Source organism: Eleginops maclovinus, chromosome 17, assembly GCF_036324505.1.
Source record: "Eleginops maclovinus isolate JMC-PN-2008 ecotype Puerto Natales chromosome 17, JC_Emac_rtc_rv5, whole genome shotgun sequence".
Classification (NCBI taxonomy): Eukaryota; Metazoa; Chordata; class Actinopteri; order Perciformes; family Eleginopidae; genus Eleginops; species Eleginops maclovinus.
Window position 1 is genome coordinate 12203607 of NC_086365.1, and position 17061 is coordinate 12220667.

The 17061-nt window shown below is 41.5% G+C and overlaps 1 long non-coding RNA gene across 1 annotated transcript in view; it reads left to right on the forward strand.

The window, feature by feature from the left end:
• The first annotated feature begins 6054 nt into the window (after window positions 1-6054).
• Window positions 6055-17061, forward strand: part of LOC134878975 (uncharacterized) — a 29352-nt gene continuing 18345 nt past the window's right edge. The window contains exons 1-2 of the long non-coding RNA XR_010167759.1: window positions 6055-6504; window positions 11010-11072. This is a non-coding gene — a long non-coding RNA (uncharacterized LOC134878975). The remainder of the gene's footprint in view (window positions 6505-11009; window positions 11073-17061) is intronic.

Genomic DNA, 17061 nt, shown 5'->3' on the forward strand with positions numbered 1-17061 from the left:
TTGTCATCCCACTGCAGCTGGTTTGATCCGGTACGACTTGATTTGATCTGTTCGCAATTCATACGTGAAGAATTATTGCACTGGGGCTTTGGGAATCAAACATGTGTTACACTTCTGTAAGTTTTTGTATTCCCTTTGGAAATACTTGGCCCTAATGGGCTGGGCCTTGCAGTCGAAACACACTTAAAAATCGCTCCCACTCTCTTTCTCTCTCACACACACACTAACACACAAATTGATATAACCACAAGCTCTTAACCGGTTTGAGCAGGCTCTAATAGCTCAAATCAGACAAAGTGAAGAAAAAAACAACAACTTTGGTATGAGTCACATCGTGTTAGCGCTGACCTCGGTGATTGAGTTTGCTCACAATCACACGGGTCGAGTCCGGGGTCAGGCCCATGGATCATTTAGTTTAATGGCTGTTTCCTGCCTGCTCAAATGTACATGCCACATTGTAGGAAACGGTCAAATGCAACCATATTGTAACAGGACATAATGCAGCAGGGGACAAGGGGGGGTGGGGGGGGGACAAGGTGTTTAGGGCAGGAAAGGAAGAATGAATGTATATAAAATAGTTAAAAATATAGAGATAGGGAAGGAAGAAGAACAGAGAAACTTCAAAAGGAAAAGAAAGAGGAGGTGACAAAAGCAAAGCGAGAGAGCTCTACTAATTTTGTGGCCTGTCTGTGTCCCCAGCACCCTGTTGGGACGACAGATGTGCAGATGATGTCATGTAGAAAGGGGATAGGGTGGGAGGGTGGAGCGACCGGAGCGCGGGAGGACAGTGTACAGGCGGAGCCTCGATGTGAGACAGGGAAAGGGGGAAGAGTGGGATCACAGGACTGTGGCTATCCTCCATTGCCCTGCAGTCACGCAATTATTCCCAAGATGTGACTCAGTAGAGTACAGACAGTGTGAGTACTCTCCAAAAAAAAAGCTGCTTGTGAGTTGAAAGTGGTTGCATGGACAAATCGTGAGAGATTACGTGCCGTGGCGTCGTCATTTTTGCACCGGAGAGGAGGCAGCGAATGTGCTGAACTGGTGGTTTTTAGTCGCAGGACCTCTCACAAAGCGCAGCCTCTCCAAACCACACAGGCCATTGGAGCTATAATTTACTTAGCGCAGTCATTGCTGAAGTTTACCCTCCCATCCCCTGACCGGCCACAGCATAAGAACCCAATTGTTCTTGTGGTCTGCAGCGACAATGGCTGTTTGTGGTCATCCAAAATCATCGAAAGTGAGGAAAAGAAAGGGTTGAATGGGGGAGAAACTGGAGCTATACCATGCAGTAATTTGCACTGCTAAATATACAGTGAGGGTCAAGCTCAGACTCAGGGGTCAGGCTGACCAGCCGGTATTGCCTCAAGGTCACCATTTTCCCATCAGTCTGCCCAGTGTCCTGCGCTTTAAACCCATCCGGTCCTCCAGCAGAACAACGTTAGCTTACTTGCATTTGAGCAACCAGCTTGCCAGCCTCCTCTGCCCCCCACCTGCGCCTTTTCAGGCCAATTGTGCTGGCACGGCAATGGGAGAAATTGAATGAATTAAGCGGTCGGATGTTGCCTAATGGTCGTACTACACAAATGCAGCCATTCCTGGCATTGTTATGTGTTTCAAGTGAGACTGAGAGGGATTGTGCTCTTCGGTCCAGTGCAGGAAAGCAGCTAATAAGTGAGACAACCTGTGGGAATGGACCCAAAAACCAAAACGAGGACTGAGGCAGTTTTTCCCCCCTCTGTGTTTCTGTTAGCTTTATTTTTTTTGGAGCCTGCTTTTTTATTGATGTGTAATGGAAGAGAAGAGTCCAGTCATTGATTCATTGATACAAACATGGCTGAACACGTGGCAGCTAAAACAACTGTGACAAATGTAGCACCTTCTTGTTTAAACTGACCACAAGCAACAAAAAAGGATCGCGCATCACTTCATAAATATAGCATGAAGCCCTGAAGCGTGGCCACATCGCTATCTAAACACAATGCAGCATTTAAAGCAGATAAGACGCTGATAACTGCGTAGGCCTAGAGCTACAGACGGCAGCTGCAGTCACTGTTGTCCTTCTCTCTCATGGGGAAGTGCTGCTGACCTGAGCTTGAGGACACCCTAGGCCCTCTGGGTAATCATTGACCTGTTACCTGTGGCAACAAAGCCACAACATACTGTACAGCTGCAGGACTGTTGATAATAAAGTGATATCCCAGGTGCATGGACACATTCAGACATGCATAGGCCCACAATTTGAAAACATGGAATTGGGTCACATGTTCTTCTCTTAAAACCCTTTTATAAGCTATAAGTCTCAAATAATTTGTATAAATACATGTATGCGCAGCCAACTTACACTACCTAAACTAATACAAAATATCGTCCAAAAAAAAGGAGATAGACACAATACAGATCCAGGCTTTTGGATCAGTGCACCCCTAAGATAAGATACTTCATTTATTATTACAACTTCATATATATTCTTGTATACATTATTGTATATTATTGATTTGGTGCATGTGCAGCAGCCTCGTTAAGCTGCTTTAAAAGTTTTCTGAAGTTCATACACTTAGAATACCCTCTAGAAATCCGATTTTGAAAAGTTTCTTAAGATGTGGAAGGAGAAAAAGGTCACGATCAGCTCTAGTTTGAGAACTGTGGATCAAACAATTCTTCGCATGGTGCAAGGTGGGGCGTGGCACTGCACTGCAGCACTTTAGAGAGGGGGATAAGGCCGGGTTGCCATCCAAGGAGAGGAAAGGAAAAGGCGAGAGAGTTAGGGGAGGGAAACACTTTGGCCCCTCGACAAAGCCTCCTCCCACTTAGTTTCGTCCTCGGGACTCGTTCCTTCCTCCTCTCCTCTCTTCTAGCTGCCGTACTTTGGGTGCTCAACGCAGAATGGACTGTCTGAGAGCAGTGGCCTGAAATAAAACTAAGAGGGGCCTTGGTCGGCAGAGAATGCTAGCTTTGTCTCAGCTGCCATCCACACTGTCTGGAGACATGGCAGCGAAGGAGCTTGGAGAGAGTGTCTGATTGCAAATTAGCAGTGCCAAAAGAGAGCCACCTCGGAAAGATTCAATGCCCTTTTCTCCTCACCTCCTCAGACTCTTTCTCATTCAAAATACAACAAAATATCTTATCAAAGGAAGTTAATAGACAAGTTTATACTTTTCCTTTGTCAATACGCTTTCACCTAATTGGTGTACACATCATATTAAATGAAAGATTGATGAGTATTGAGTGCAGAAGTCCATTAAGGTGTAGGTTTTTTTTATTTTGATAAGTGCTTAATACCATAAATACAGTACATCCATTAGCCGGTGCAAATGACTCTTAATATCATACTTGAAGTCATATATAATAAATGCAATGATTTCATTTTCTCGTGTGTAATAAGTTAGACAGCTGCTGCTCAGGAACATCTCACTGGGAATATTAATTTAGTAAAGACCACTTTCAAAATGGTGTCTTCCTTTATTATCTTTTCGGAAACATTTAAATACACCATGAACAAGAAATACTGGTACATTTTAATTCCCCCATGTAGATACAAACAGTTAAAGGCACATTCAGTCACATTTGATGAAAGTAATTTACATTCAAAACTTTATCAATGTTTTTTAAATTATATATTATTTTATTTTTAAAAATCTATATATTTGCAGATCAAATCTATTCATTTTAAGGCCTCCTGAAACATCAAATGGTGTGTGAACATGTTTTGTTATGTTGCATAGTATTTGATCAATTCTTATGCATGCATATTAACATCCTCCAATAACAGGCTTATAGACGAATACCTCTGCTTTTATCAAATGTTTACTGATAAGGCATTAAGTCATTACAATATTTAGGTCTGTCTGTTGCAATTATAATTGTTTTCTTCACTTAAAAAAAACCCACAACAAGTGTATCTATAAAAGTTTGAGTTATTAATAACATACTGATAGTAATGTCTGGCTATTGTTTAGAATTTGCTGGAAACAATAAAAAGTGAATTGGCCAATGATAATAAAAGTGCACACACATGCAGCTTTCATTATATAACAGCCTTTAACTTGTGGGCCACCCAGTTTTTAAATCTTGTTAACACCCAGCTTTATTTTACTTTTGAAAAAAACGTCTTTTTAAAAATGATGTGGGTTTGTTGTGTTTGTCTTGAGTCACATCAGGTGAATCTCTATCGATATGAACTTGATTTACCTTCTAATCCCCATAAGCTATAGCCTACATGCTCAGCACATATGCAGCCGAGCAGTAGCAACACACACACACACACACACACACACACACACACACACACACACACACACACACAAACTCCTAATCCTGTAGTATCTCTCTGTGCTGATGGATATAGACATACAGTACACAGATCACGTTCACTAAGTGCCGCTGTATAAGATAAATAGATTTACCACCACTCAATACACTCGCCTCTGTTTTGCAGGATCCGAATGGGAATCAATTCTCAACTTGTTCAGAAAATCAAACACACAAACAGTGATTTGAAAAGTTACATTGCCTTTTTATTTATCTTATTATGTTTAAGTATTGTAGTCAGTTTCATAGAGATTATAATATCCTATCAAGATCACAACTATTTCTTTTTTTTGTGTAAAACAATTCTTCAAACCAATTTAATTTGAAGGGACAATTCACTTTTTTTTAGTTGATTCACCTAAAATGTTCTTTTGGATTTTAATTAGTTTGTTAAGTTAACATTTGACTTTCAGCTACTTATTAACCAATTTACATCACAGTAGAGAAGTGTGTTCTTAAATCTGAAAACTGTTTCCCTTTCACCTCTGTCCCTGCATTTTTAAATAGTCACCTGTGTCTTTACCCGGCATATATTGTAGCATTTTATTTTCTTATATATAGTCATACAAATCGATTAATAGGTCTTTATGTGCAATGAAGGTGTTTTTTTGTAAATGTTAGAAACACATTTTAGAGAGAAAACACAGATCAAAAAAATGCATACATGCATGCATATGGAGAACAAATTGCTTATGTATGTTCTACTTATTCTCAGTCCTTTATAGGCAACATTTAAATTAATTTATTTTAAACAAATGCACATAAATTGCAAATAATGTCCATTCCATGTTTTATTGGTGCATTTAAGGGAAGACTCATATAAGGGATTTTTTTCCCCCTCTTGATGGATTTTGAGACATATTTTTATAACACCTTTTTGGATGACAGAGGTCCTTCATCAGCTCCGCCCTTCCTCATCTCCACACCTGATTAATCAATAAAGTGTCTTCAAGCCAAATTGGGAAACATGTCTGGGCTTGTATTCAAAGTCACCTGTGGAGCATAACTGGATAACTACACCTTCATTACCTTAAGGAAGGGCAGAAACCAAGACAAGCTCATTAAAGCAGGCACACAGGTGTGAGAAATGCAGATTTAAATCACCTATGACTGTGTTTGGTTAGCTAGCATACACAGAAAAATAATTAAGCTAAACCTGTAGCACGAGAGATGCATTAAGCAATGTTTTAATGTGTTGCTGCCTTTACAGCTCTTTTAGCTTTTCTGTAGGGCGATACAGTCACATTTAATGTTTCATTTAGTAATTTAATTTTCTTGAAAACGACGCATTTTACTCGTTTGAACTACATTTTTTCACATGACTTTATAGCCTAGCTAAAACATGTGATAAACTTGTTAGTGGGAGTCATTCAAACGAAAAAACGGCGTTTTGTTTCGTAAATAAACCAAAATGGAGTTAAATCTACATAAATCGCTAAATAGTGCGACTGTATTGACCTTGTGTTACTTTATTGAATTTGTAATGTCATAATACGGAAGGGCAGAGAGATTATCGTTGTTATAGTGCGATGTGATAATGAAGTTCAGGTTATTTATTCACCTACGTATTTCTGGCTTCATTTTTTTTAGCCCAAAGTAACGTTAATGACGCACTAAAAATATATTTTCCAAATGCTGACATCAAATTCACCAAAGCAAATAGTGCTTTTTGGATCCGCGGAGGGGGCAGGAGGAGGGGGAGTGAGGCAGCCCTTAATAATCATCGCAACACAGCCTCGTTTTTGCAGATATTTCAGTGTGATGTGCCTTTTCCTTTGTTCCCATTTTTTAGGAGTCATTTAAAAAAAAGCAACCCTTGTAGTGCAGTCTGCTGCAGTCACTAGGCTGGTTGTATAACGGAGCTTCACCTCAGCTGAACTTCATGCATCTGGTTCATCGGCGACGAAAGACGGCGCAGTCTGCAGCCTGTGTGCACCCGGTGAACCGAGCGGGATGTCTGCGGGGAAACACACATCGAGAGCGGGGAAACAGATTTCTCCTGGCCAGGTAGCCGCTCACGGAGGCTGTCTCGTAGCAAGCAGACCTTTTTCTACTCATCCAGCTACAAATATCGCTTTGTGCGTTTTTAGTTTTTTTGCTGGACACAATAGAAGACGCCGTATAGAAGATATAAAAACCTGCAGACTTGGAGTCGGACACCGCGGAGGACGAGACCATGCAACTTGAATTGAGGTGCGTAGTATTCAATTCTCCATTTTCTTTATTTCAATTTATTTATTTAGAGGTTTTGCATGTGCGTATAGTGCCTTAAAATATCAACAAAGATAGGCATTTCCAACGTAAGCATTAAGCGATTTATTTCCCTCCTGAATCACTGTTATGACTGAACCGAACCACAGACCTCGGGGGTAAAGTTTCCAAGGTGTTAAAAACAAGCGCTTTCCGAATAACCATTTAACAACTGTACACAATCTGTCTGTAAACTCGCGAACAAGGTCTGAAACATGGTGGCCAGACTGTAAACTCTCCCTGGCAATACGAGGAAAAGAGGTCGCCTTTCGTGCCCTAGATTTCCCTTCGCAGACTGGCATAATCTTCCTCTTTGTTGTCCCCGATGCAAATACAGATAGGCAGCCGGGCACATCACGTCAATCCACCAAGTGGAGCGATTTATAGGATTTCAGTAAAATGTGCATTTGATTAGAAAAGCTGCGTCTGCCGAGCTGTGCGCTGCGAGATAATCAGTGTATGTAAAACATGAGAACATATGGTAGAGTTGTGCGGTTTTCCCCTGATGTGTCACTGTGGTTTCCCTCAGATAAGTTTTTGATGAAATGAATATTTTGAAACATGAGAAGAACTTACTCAGCACAACATGGATATATTGTATAAGGGTCAAAAGGCCTGTGTGGGCTCCCTGACTCATTCTCAGGTGTAAAATACTAGATCATGTGACTTAAAGATAAAAAGGAAATAAGAGGAGGAAATAAAGCCATGTATGCCTTTATGGTATCTATATTAATTTGGCAATCTTAATTTGCACATTCATTAGGTAGGGTATGTAGATTTTCACATGAGGGAACAATAATCTGGTTGGGTTTATAGATAGGGGACTTGCAGGATTCTTGCTTTTGAGTTTGTTTCTTTGGATAAAAGTGCCAGCTAAATGAAATGTAATCAAAAAATGTAGAATATTTTTCTTATTGTGGCTTTAGATCGATTACTGATAAAATAAGACATTTTCTGTGGGCCATCATCTGTCTGAAGCAACTAAAAAGATTGTTATAAAGACAACCTCTGCAATGAATCACATTGTTATTTACACTCAGTGAAATTGCAGGATTTAAATTGTGAATATGTAGTTTTTACAGCACATTTCAGCGTGATATTTCTGAGATCAAATGCTGTCTTTTTTTGATTTGGTTGTCATAGATCATGCCGAAGAGTGTGCAAAAAACGACTTTAACCTACAGCACCTTTGCTAAGCAGAGGTCAAAGTTTGAGACGTGTCACACACACCAAACTTAACACCGTTTTTCTTCAGGGGTTGTAAGTCGACTTTGTGTAATCTCTTGCATCGTGCACATTTGCCCATGTATTTAGATTGATCGGTGTGTATGTGTAGTCTGAAAGCTTCGTCTGCAGGTTGGGCCGGCTGTCCGACCGGCAAAGTTCTTCTCCTGTTAGTCGAAATTGCAACGCAGCAGTGTTTCCTAAGAAAATATCTTTGTTGGCTGACAGAAAAATGATGTTTTGCTACTACCACATTTCCTCCCCCTGCAAAAAGGAGCATATGAACAGGGTCCAAATGACCTTTTGGCCGCAGCCATCAGTTGCAAACCCACATTTTTATTAATACCCTCTTTTAGAGTGTTTATAAAGTGATGTCGACGCTATAAACAGGAAAATGCCATTGTGACTGTTTGAAAATGAAGCAGAAACACAGGTGGCCCTCGGACAATGGACTGGGGCTCATTTCTCCACTGTGGGACAGGAGAAAGCACGTGGCTGCAGACTTAAAATTGTTGTCATTATCGTCCAATTTACCCTGTAGATCAGAGCCCTGTTGCAGGCCTTAGTGGTCAATATGGAGAGGAGAAGACCCTCTCTCATTTGCTTTCAGAACAGCTTCGTCCTCCCTACCACCCCCCCCCACCCCCAGCTCTGTCATATCTCAATTGATTGAAACCCTAAACGGCTAGATCAGGCAGAATGCAATCCAGCCTTTCTATGAATAGTTGATTGGATTTGTTGGTGGTGTGGTGTGTTGTTTCTTTAAGGGCATTTCAGGTCACAGGGTGGGAGGCGGTGACGTTGGCGGGGAAGGAGGGGGGGGATTTTTTTGGTGTGCACCCCGACTGATACTGCAATATGGCGTGTTGTGCAGTCCCATCCTGTCCTGACGAGCACAGAGACGTTGTCATTCCCTTATCAGGTCATCTTGCATTTGCAGAATGCATGCTCAAAGTGTATTCGTTTTTTGTCTGTGTAGACTTAAGAGGTTGCCTTTTTGAAAATACACATCATTTATTTGATTGTGTTAGTGTGTTAGCCATCTTGTCATGTTCTGAGCTGCACAGATGGATGGTGTATTAACAGTAGGAGCAGTGGGCGTCCGTCACTGATTATGTCTTATTATTTTTCTTGGTATTAGTAATGTGGCAAGCCAGAAGCTGACTGTAAAGCTAGTGTGTACGTCCAAGTGCAACCAACGTTTTGTGCGCATGCATGTTTGTTGCCCTGGTATGCCCTTTGCTGTCCCAAACAAACTTTTCAAATTTGAAGTTTCTGCGCATCTCAGTGCGGGCATTTAAGGGGTTGACCTAATTTCTCCGGAGGCAAAGAATCCACTAGTGAAGGCCGTGCTCTGTGCGTATTGGAGTGTGCGTGCATGTGCGCACGCGCGTGTTGCACTGGGTGTTTCCTCCTTTGCTTTTCTAACAGGAAGCTGATGTGAAGTTCAACCGAGGACAAGGAAAAGGCCTTTTCTTTCCACTGTGAATCATTTCAGAGCGAGAGAAAAAAATGAAAAAAGAGAAGGGAGAAAGAAAAAAAAGAGACCAGGCCGCTGCATTGATTCAACCCTCTGCAATCTGGCCTGCTTCTCGCTGTCTCGCTTATTCTCTCTTCACTCTCTATACCTTATTGTCTCTTTCAGCTTCATGTTCTCGCCTGTTCTTCGCTTTAATTCTATATCCACTGATGTCGGATAGACGACAGTTCTCTGGGGGGAATCGGCGGGTTTATGGAGAGTTCATGTGAGAAGATAGGGAGGGGGGAGGAAAGGGGAGATGAAAAGCAAATGAAGCAGAGCTCTGTGGGGAGCAGTGCAGGTTCTTCCGGTTCAGTTTTAAGATTCCCAATGCATAAGGCTGCCCGTGTTATGTATTTAGCCGGGGAAAAAAGACCTACACAAGCTGTACCACTGGCTTTATTAAGGCCGGTGTTGAAGCCATGTGAGAGAAGATGAGTCTCTTTGTATTCCTTAAAGCTGTGATAATATAGAAAGGATAAAAGCTATAAATAACTGATGAACCCTGCTGGGTGAGGGTTAAATCGTCTTAATATTTTCTTGACACAATACCAAAGAACTGTAATCTTGTGTGGGACCCAAATGTTGCATGGATTTATTTGGTTTGAAGGTCACAAGTTTAAATGTGCTCTCAGACACGTTTGATATTTGATAACACTTGTTCCAAGAATGGAAATCAGGCCAAGGTGAATGCTAGAAAGAATGACTTAAATCGTAATTGTCGATAATCTAATTTTCATGATTCCCTGGACATCTCGTTGCAGTAAAAGGGGATTTTTTGGGAATCAAATAAGAGTAGATATTTCAAATGAAACCACCTACTCAGCCTCGTCCCTGTATTTGCTAAATATTTAACTGTTTCAGGTGTATGTGTGCAAGATTGAACTAGAATATCGTGGGACACACTGCTGCGTTGCGGCCGACATAAGCAAATGCACTGTTCCTTTCCTTGCATTTACAGATTTTGCATATAGAAGTTTGTATCTATAAAGCAGAGGGAACAGGTGTGCTATGCTATGAGAACAGGTCCGGGCAGGCATTTCTTTAATGCCCAGGTGCCCTTCAGTCTGACACTGATCTGCAGTCGTGTCAGGGCCGAGGTTAAAATGACTCTGACCTTCTCAAAGAGCAGGAAATAAATCAGTGAAGTGTTTGATTATTGTACCGTCTCAATAAACCCATTTAAATATCAAATCAATGCTCCTGGTTGCACAATCTGCGTCTAAGTTGTCTCAAAGCAACAAAAAAATCTCAAATTTAAATATAATAAACTTTTTAAACACAAACCTTTTCTTTAATAAAAGTATATCAATTATAATAAAGCATGAATAGTGGTAGCTCTCACCTTGATTGATTCAGCAGATCACTGGAAATGAATTCAAATAAAATTGTCTGATCGTGTGTCAGTAAATAAATATATTATAAAATGAAAATGTAAAAATATTTATTATGTCACTCAAACAAAACATGTGGTAGAAAATATCTGATAATCCAGCGAATGCTCTGCCCGACAACACTGACAGCACAAATGTTCCATTAGGAATGTCCTGTGCTCAGCCTGTTCTGGCACACTGCGGGAGAACATCACGCTAAACGGAGCACCGCACGTCCCAATACACGACTGATCCCCATCCTTTTGTCACAGTGCAGGTCAAAACTAAGGAGCACGACGTTTCAAACTTTTTGCTCGGTCTTGTGTTTTCAGATGCGGCGCAAAGAGGCACCCGAGTAGACGTGGAACCACCGGACTCAAGATACTGCAATGCAGGTAAGCACATGGTCATGCTAAAACACACACACACACACACACACGTCCATTTTGTATAAAAACATGAGCAAGAGGAAAGTTTAGTGAAACTTGATCTACAAATCAGCGTTTCTTAACAAGGCAGCGTGTAGGATGATTAACCCTGAATAGGATGATCTGAGGACAGTGCCCGGCTTTACAATTGGAGCGATATATTACATGACGTATATGTGGGAGAGTTGAGAGGATATGACCAAAGTGAATCATTTGGGAAGAAGTAAAGTCATTATGGGAGGATTTGAGATATTTATTCTCTTCCATGAAGTTGATCCTAACAACAGGACGTCTTTCAATGCAAATTCATTTATGCTGTTCTAATATTTTTTATTTGAATTGAACTGTGCAGTGAATAAGTAACATTTTACCCAAACCGGGAAGATTTGGGTTATCCTCAAGCTTGAATAAATGTTAGAAGTGAAGATTTGACTTCTGGCTGTTCAGAGCAACAGTTTATGGCTTTAATTTGCATAGCCGTCTTTAATGGAAAAAAACAAAATGGAATGGTGACCTAGAAGTCGAAAATCAACTACAATTGTACATTTGAAAAATCGCGACACCACTTCTAATATATATAAAATATATATATAAAATAATTAACCAAAATTGTATAAGTAGTGTTGATTGATTGAATATTTGTATCTGTATTTGTCTATATGAAATCAGCTCTCTTTGTTGCATAATTTAAGCAAGACACTGAACCTCAAATTGCATTAGTGTATTAAGGGTGAATGAGAGGCAAATAGTGAACCTTTTGGTCCAGAAAGGTGGAAAGGCAGAAAGGCCCCTTTGTAAATGCAGTCAATTTATCATGTTGCATTATATAAAATAATATGGATGCCTGTTTTTCATCAATCTGTCATCCACATGTTAATTGAAGACTGCAAGACTTTGAGATCCCCATCTGGGACAAAGTCTCTGGCCAGACCATGTGGGAGAAAAACATGTTGTTGCACAGCACCGCTGAAATAAAATATGCACTCAGCAGTTTTGGAAAAAAAACGGTATACAACTATAAGAATGACTGTGTTACCATAGGGACAGACAGGTGACCAAGTCCAGAAGATTAGAAAAACTTGCAGAAACTTGGAGGAGCCTGTTACGGAGCATGACAGGAGTTTTCTTTTGTTGCCGAAGGAAGACCAGACAGGAGGCAAGAAACTGCTGGCTGTTCTGATCCATCAAGGAACACGAGAAGCATTTGCTAGGCAACCCAGTGCACACAAAAACCAGGAGGACATGCCAGACAACAGGAGTGCCACAACTGATAGACCTGGGAGTGGAGGTGATCTGGGAAAAAAGGGGGAATAGTAGGATTTTCTTTTGTTTGATTCACCAACTGATTGATTCAGAATGGGAAATTGGAATACTTTTATTCGTCCCACAGAGGGGACATGCATATTGTTAGAGCAAAAGTGAAAAAGAGACCAAAAATAAGACGGTGTTAGATAAGTAGAGTGATATAAACATTTAAATAAAAAGCATTAAAGCTTCACTAATACATCAGTGATACATTTTTCCTATTGACATAATGCACACACGTGTTATTGCGTAACAGTGGTGTTGACATCTTTCTTTTTGTTTTTCTACATTATTGCACATTGGTGTAATTACAAACAGTGGTTTCTTAGTGTGTGTGTGTGTGTGTGTGTGTGTGGTGGACTACCAGGGGCCGTGGTGGTTATGAAGCCTGACCGCTGCAGGAAGGACCTGCGGTATCTCTCCGCGAGACACCGCGGGTGAAGCAGCCTGTCACTGAAGGAGCTGCACAGTGTCCTGGAGGGGGGAGGGACACATTGTGGACGCCATTCTCTTGTCCCCCACCTCCTCCACAGTGTCCGGAGCGCTCCCCAGGACAGAGCTGGCCTTGCGTATCTGTGTATGGAGGTAGAAAAGATGTCCATTGGCTTGTAAAAAGTTACTTTAGATCTGATGGCGCTGTGCTTTCTCTTGGATGGTTTCCAGGGCGGTAGGAAAGAAAAGGCGAGAACAGGGGATGTAGTGTAACAACGCTTTAACTCCGCGGGACAGTCCAGTGTGTGACTGCCTCGACCTTGGTGGAGTCCACCTGGAGGCTGCCTGCTTGAACAGCTCGCTCTGCAGTAATCTTTGAAGGACACACTTCACACGTTGCACACGTTCCTGCCTGTTCTCGGAGAGGAACAGGATCTCATCCAAGTATATAAAAGAAAAAAGTCAACACCAGATAATCACAGGGGTCTCTTGATGTGTCTTCCACTCATCCCCCTTCCTAATGCCTACCAGGTGATAAGCATTTCTGAGGTTAAAACAAAAGTGGCCCCCTGTGACAATTAGACAGCAGAGGAAATGAGTGATGAAGATGGAAGGGGAGGGATTTGCCCTTTATGTCCAAGAAGAATCCCTTTAGAGAAATGGAAACTCGGATGCAGAGGAATCAATATGAGTAGGAGACAGTACAGATCAGAAAAAGAAAACAAAACTCTGGAAGACCAATCCTGTGTGGATGTCTGACAAGCCATGGGAAACCAAAAATGACAGGAGGTTGAGGTGCGTCAGAAGAATGGTGAATGTTTCATGATGATTACCGGACATGGCCAGGCGGATAGTTTTGTGAGTCACAGAGAAGAAGAAATGTCTGTTGAAAGGACTAGCTTTCATGGGCTTGACTTGGGGCTCTGAGCCAATGTTAAGATGGGCAGTGAGCCTTCTACTGTTAACGGTTAGGCCTGCCTTTTACAGGGCTGGTGGAGAGTTAACGGCTGATCTGGCCATTTGCACAGGCACCTATTCGCCTTCAGGCAATGCGCAACGTGTCTCCTCAGAGGAGAGTCGGAGTTAAATCAGATTGCACTGGCTCAGAAGTGTCATTTGCGGATGCTTTTGCTCTAGCTGAAGAATCAGGTGGCGAGGCAGTGCAAAGTGAAGATGGTTGTGGTGAGTTTCAGGGACTGGCGACCAGGATTGCTCCCCCCTCATTCACCCCGAGGAAACTGTCGATGCAGAAGGTATGGGTGATAAGGGAGTTCAGGTCTGGGGGAAGTTCCTTAGAACTAAATGTATATTTGATGAGATCAGAGAAGCGGTCATAAACGAACACCTAGTTGCCTCTTTTCCTGGAGTAGAGTGGTTGAAACCCTCTTGAGCTTGGAGCCGAACGTCTTCACCATGTCAGTGACTTGCACTCGGCTGAAATACAATCCCTGACTTTACCCTTGAGCTGAGAAGTGATGAAAGCCAATCAGGATCACTCAAGAGGTAAACAAAGAGGACTGAAGCTTAAGTGTTAGGGTTCATTGTGTAATTGAAAACCAAAGATCTCTTTGCTCTTCCAGGATTTGTTCGGCATTGTTATATCTACAATAATAAAATCATTTGACAAAATATAAAATGTACTTATTCGGTGAATCCAGACACAAGCCTTTAGTCGAAAACACAAGACTTGAAAAATAGAGCTGTTAATTATGTGAGGGATTATAAAGTTGAGTATTTATCAAACGAATACTGTGAATTTAAATGTTACAGATTTATGAATTAAGAAAACGGATACAGTATGAAACCCATATTTGATAGATAACCAGTTTAGTAGCAGGTCCAGTAGGCAGCGTGGCTCAGATCACATGTTGTCCAGATGTGCGATCCTCAGGCTCCTGCTAATCTCTAGTTGAAGAGAAGGGATGGAACAAGAAAGCCCTCCATGACCTTTAGGGGCCTGGCGTGCTGTTCACTGTTTTACGGAGATTTGTCTTTTACAGAAACAGCATCCGTGTCATTTACAGTGGAGTGAGCAGAATCCTCGGTCCCACTCGCATATGCCGTATTTCATTTAAAGGTGGTTTGTTTGGCGTCTTGATGGATGTTTTCCTCCCGACGCCTCCTACAGTGCCTCGACAGCATTCAATTTTAGCATCAGCGACTATGTTTACATGCAGAAGAATTTTGTTTTTCTAACCCAGCAAACCCAGTTGTGGGTTGACTCATACGACTCTCATATCTTGGTTTGAGTTGCTCATGCCACCTCGGGTTGGGTTGTCTGGCTTACGTCCATTTCCCTGGCATGTAAACACCGTACTCACATTTCATTATTTTGGCATGGAAACAGAATCATATTACAGTTTTATGGATTAACTACTCATCATCAGTCCAGGGAACTTCATGCATGTAGCATTGATAAAAGTGCAGAAGAAAAACATGTTAAAGGCCTTTAAATGGAAACAAAACAGTCACCAATAACATTTACCTTTGGGATAAGTGGTTTCCATATATACGGCTTATTTTAATGATTTGATCTACTCTTTCATTCACTTGTTTGTTATTTCGGATCATATCTCTGTATTCCTCCACTACTCCCCATCTGTCCTCTTTTAATTGTCTAATCTATACCCAATGGACAGAATTAAAAAAAAAGTAGGATATGGCATTATCCACAGGGACACACTTAGTATCCTTGCAAAATCCAAAGTGGATTAAGTCTGATTATCAAGCAGGGCCGGTGTTTCATGCTCGATAACAGCAACAGTTCAGGGCCACTGGCGTACAATTACAACTATTACACACGCGCGGTAATTATGGGTGTTTGAGATTTAGTGAAGGCCGACTTACTACAGAGGTGTACGGTAACTTCATCTTGTCTGTGTTCATGAAGGAGAAGTAATGATGGTGGATGGTTGCTCTCCACCAGACAGCCAGAATGAACTGTGCCTTAAAAGAGTCTGTCTCCCTCTCCGCCTCCCTCAGACTGGGGGGTGCCCTGCCTCTACAGAGCGCTGGGCTGCTGCTGCATTGTGGCCAGGGGCCTCATTTGAATGGGCCTTTAGTATTTTGTGTGAACAAGTCAGCGCCATTTGCATTTGTTCCAGTCACAAAGGTTTAACAGGTCAATAGGGACTCCCTGGCAGAAAACTAACACACTAGGGTACCTTTTTTTTTTTTTCTTTCCCTCCCTCTGTCTTCTCCATCGCTGTGGTTGTCAGGAACCGGGCCCTCTTGTCCTCGTAGTATGTAACTCAAGCATGTGGTGCGTGTGTGTGTGTGTGTGTGTGTGTGTACATCTCTGTACAAGTGTGTGTATACGTCTCTGTACAAGTGTGTGTGTATGTGTTTTAGGACATGATTGGTGACAGCAGGGGGCAGGGTCTGAAAATGGGAGCTAATACGCTACAGGCTGCACTGACAAAGGTTTAATTAACATACAACTCTTAGCAGTGACTTGTTTGAATGACAGAGAGGGTTTGTTTGGTCTGGGTGTGAACATGTGTGTGTGACTTACTTTTTCCCATATACATCTTTGCATTTGTGTCTCCAGGCCTGCGGACCCCGGAGTAGTTTCACTCTCAATGGAGCACAGTGTGGAACATTTTATGGGGATGTGTAGGAGCTAATTGCACCGTGCCATCTTAATCGAGTAATCATTTACCCTTGTGCCATTTCTAAATATATGAAATGTAAATAAGACTTTGCTTCAATGGCTTTTTGTTTGTTCTCTTCTCTTGGAGCTTTACACATCATCAGGACAAATATATGACTTATTTAGACGTTACTTAAAAACGTAGCAACATTAGCATTTCTATTGAAAACAAACAGAAGCTGTTAGCCTAATTATGTCAAACTAACTTAGGCTAGCAGTCCAGAAATCTGAAATAGCAGGTGCTAACTTTGCCCTCATGCAATTCTTAAATGCAGTGAATACGACAACAGAAAAATGGCTAAATTCTTTATCTTATTTACCGTAGGTTTTAAGTCATTTAAGAGCTTCTAATGGGTCACGTTAATTTCAAATTCATTATTACTAGCTTGCTAATTTGTAAGAAAAGGCTTTTAGGAAAACCATTACAGCGAAGTGTTTTTTTAAACACTGCAAAAGCCTTTTTTTGGTGCCAGAAAACCTGTTCGAGGAGAAAATCTAGAGAGGGCGAAACATCTCCTCATTAAAGATTTATTGGGATTTTTGGAGGCAAAGCAAAATGGACTTTTT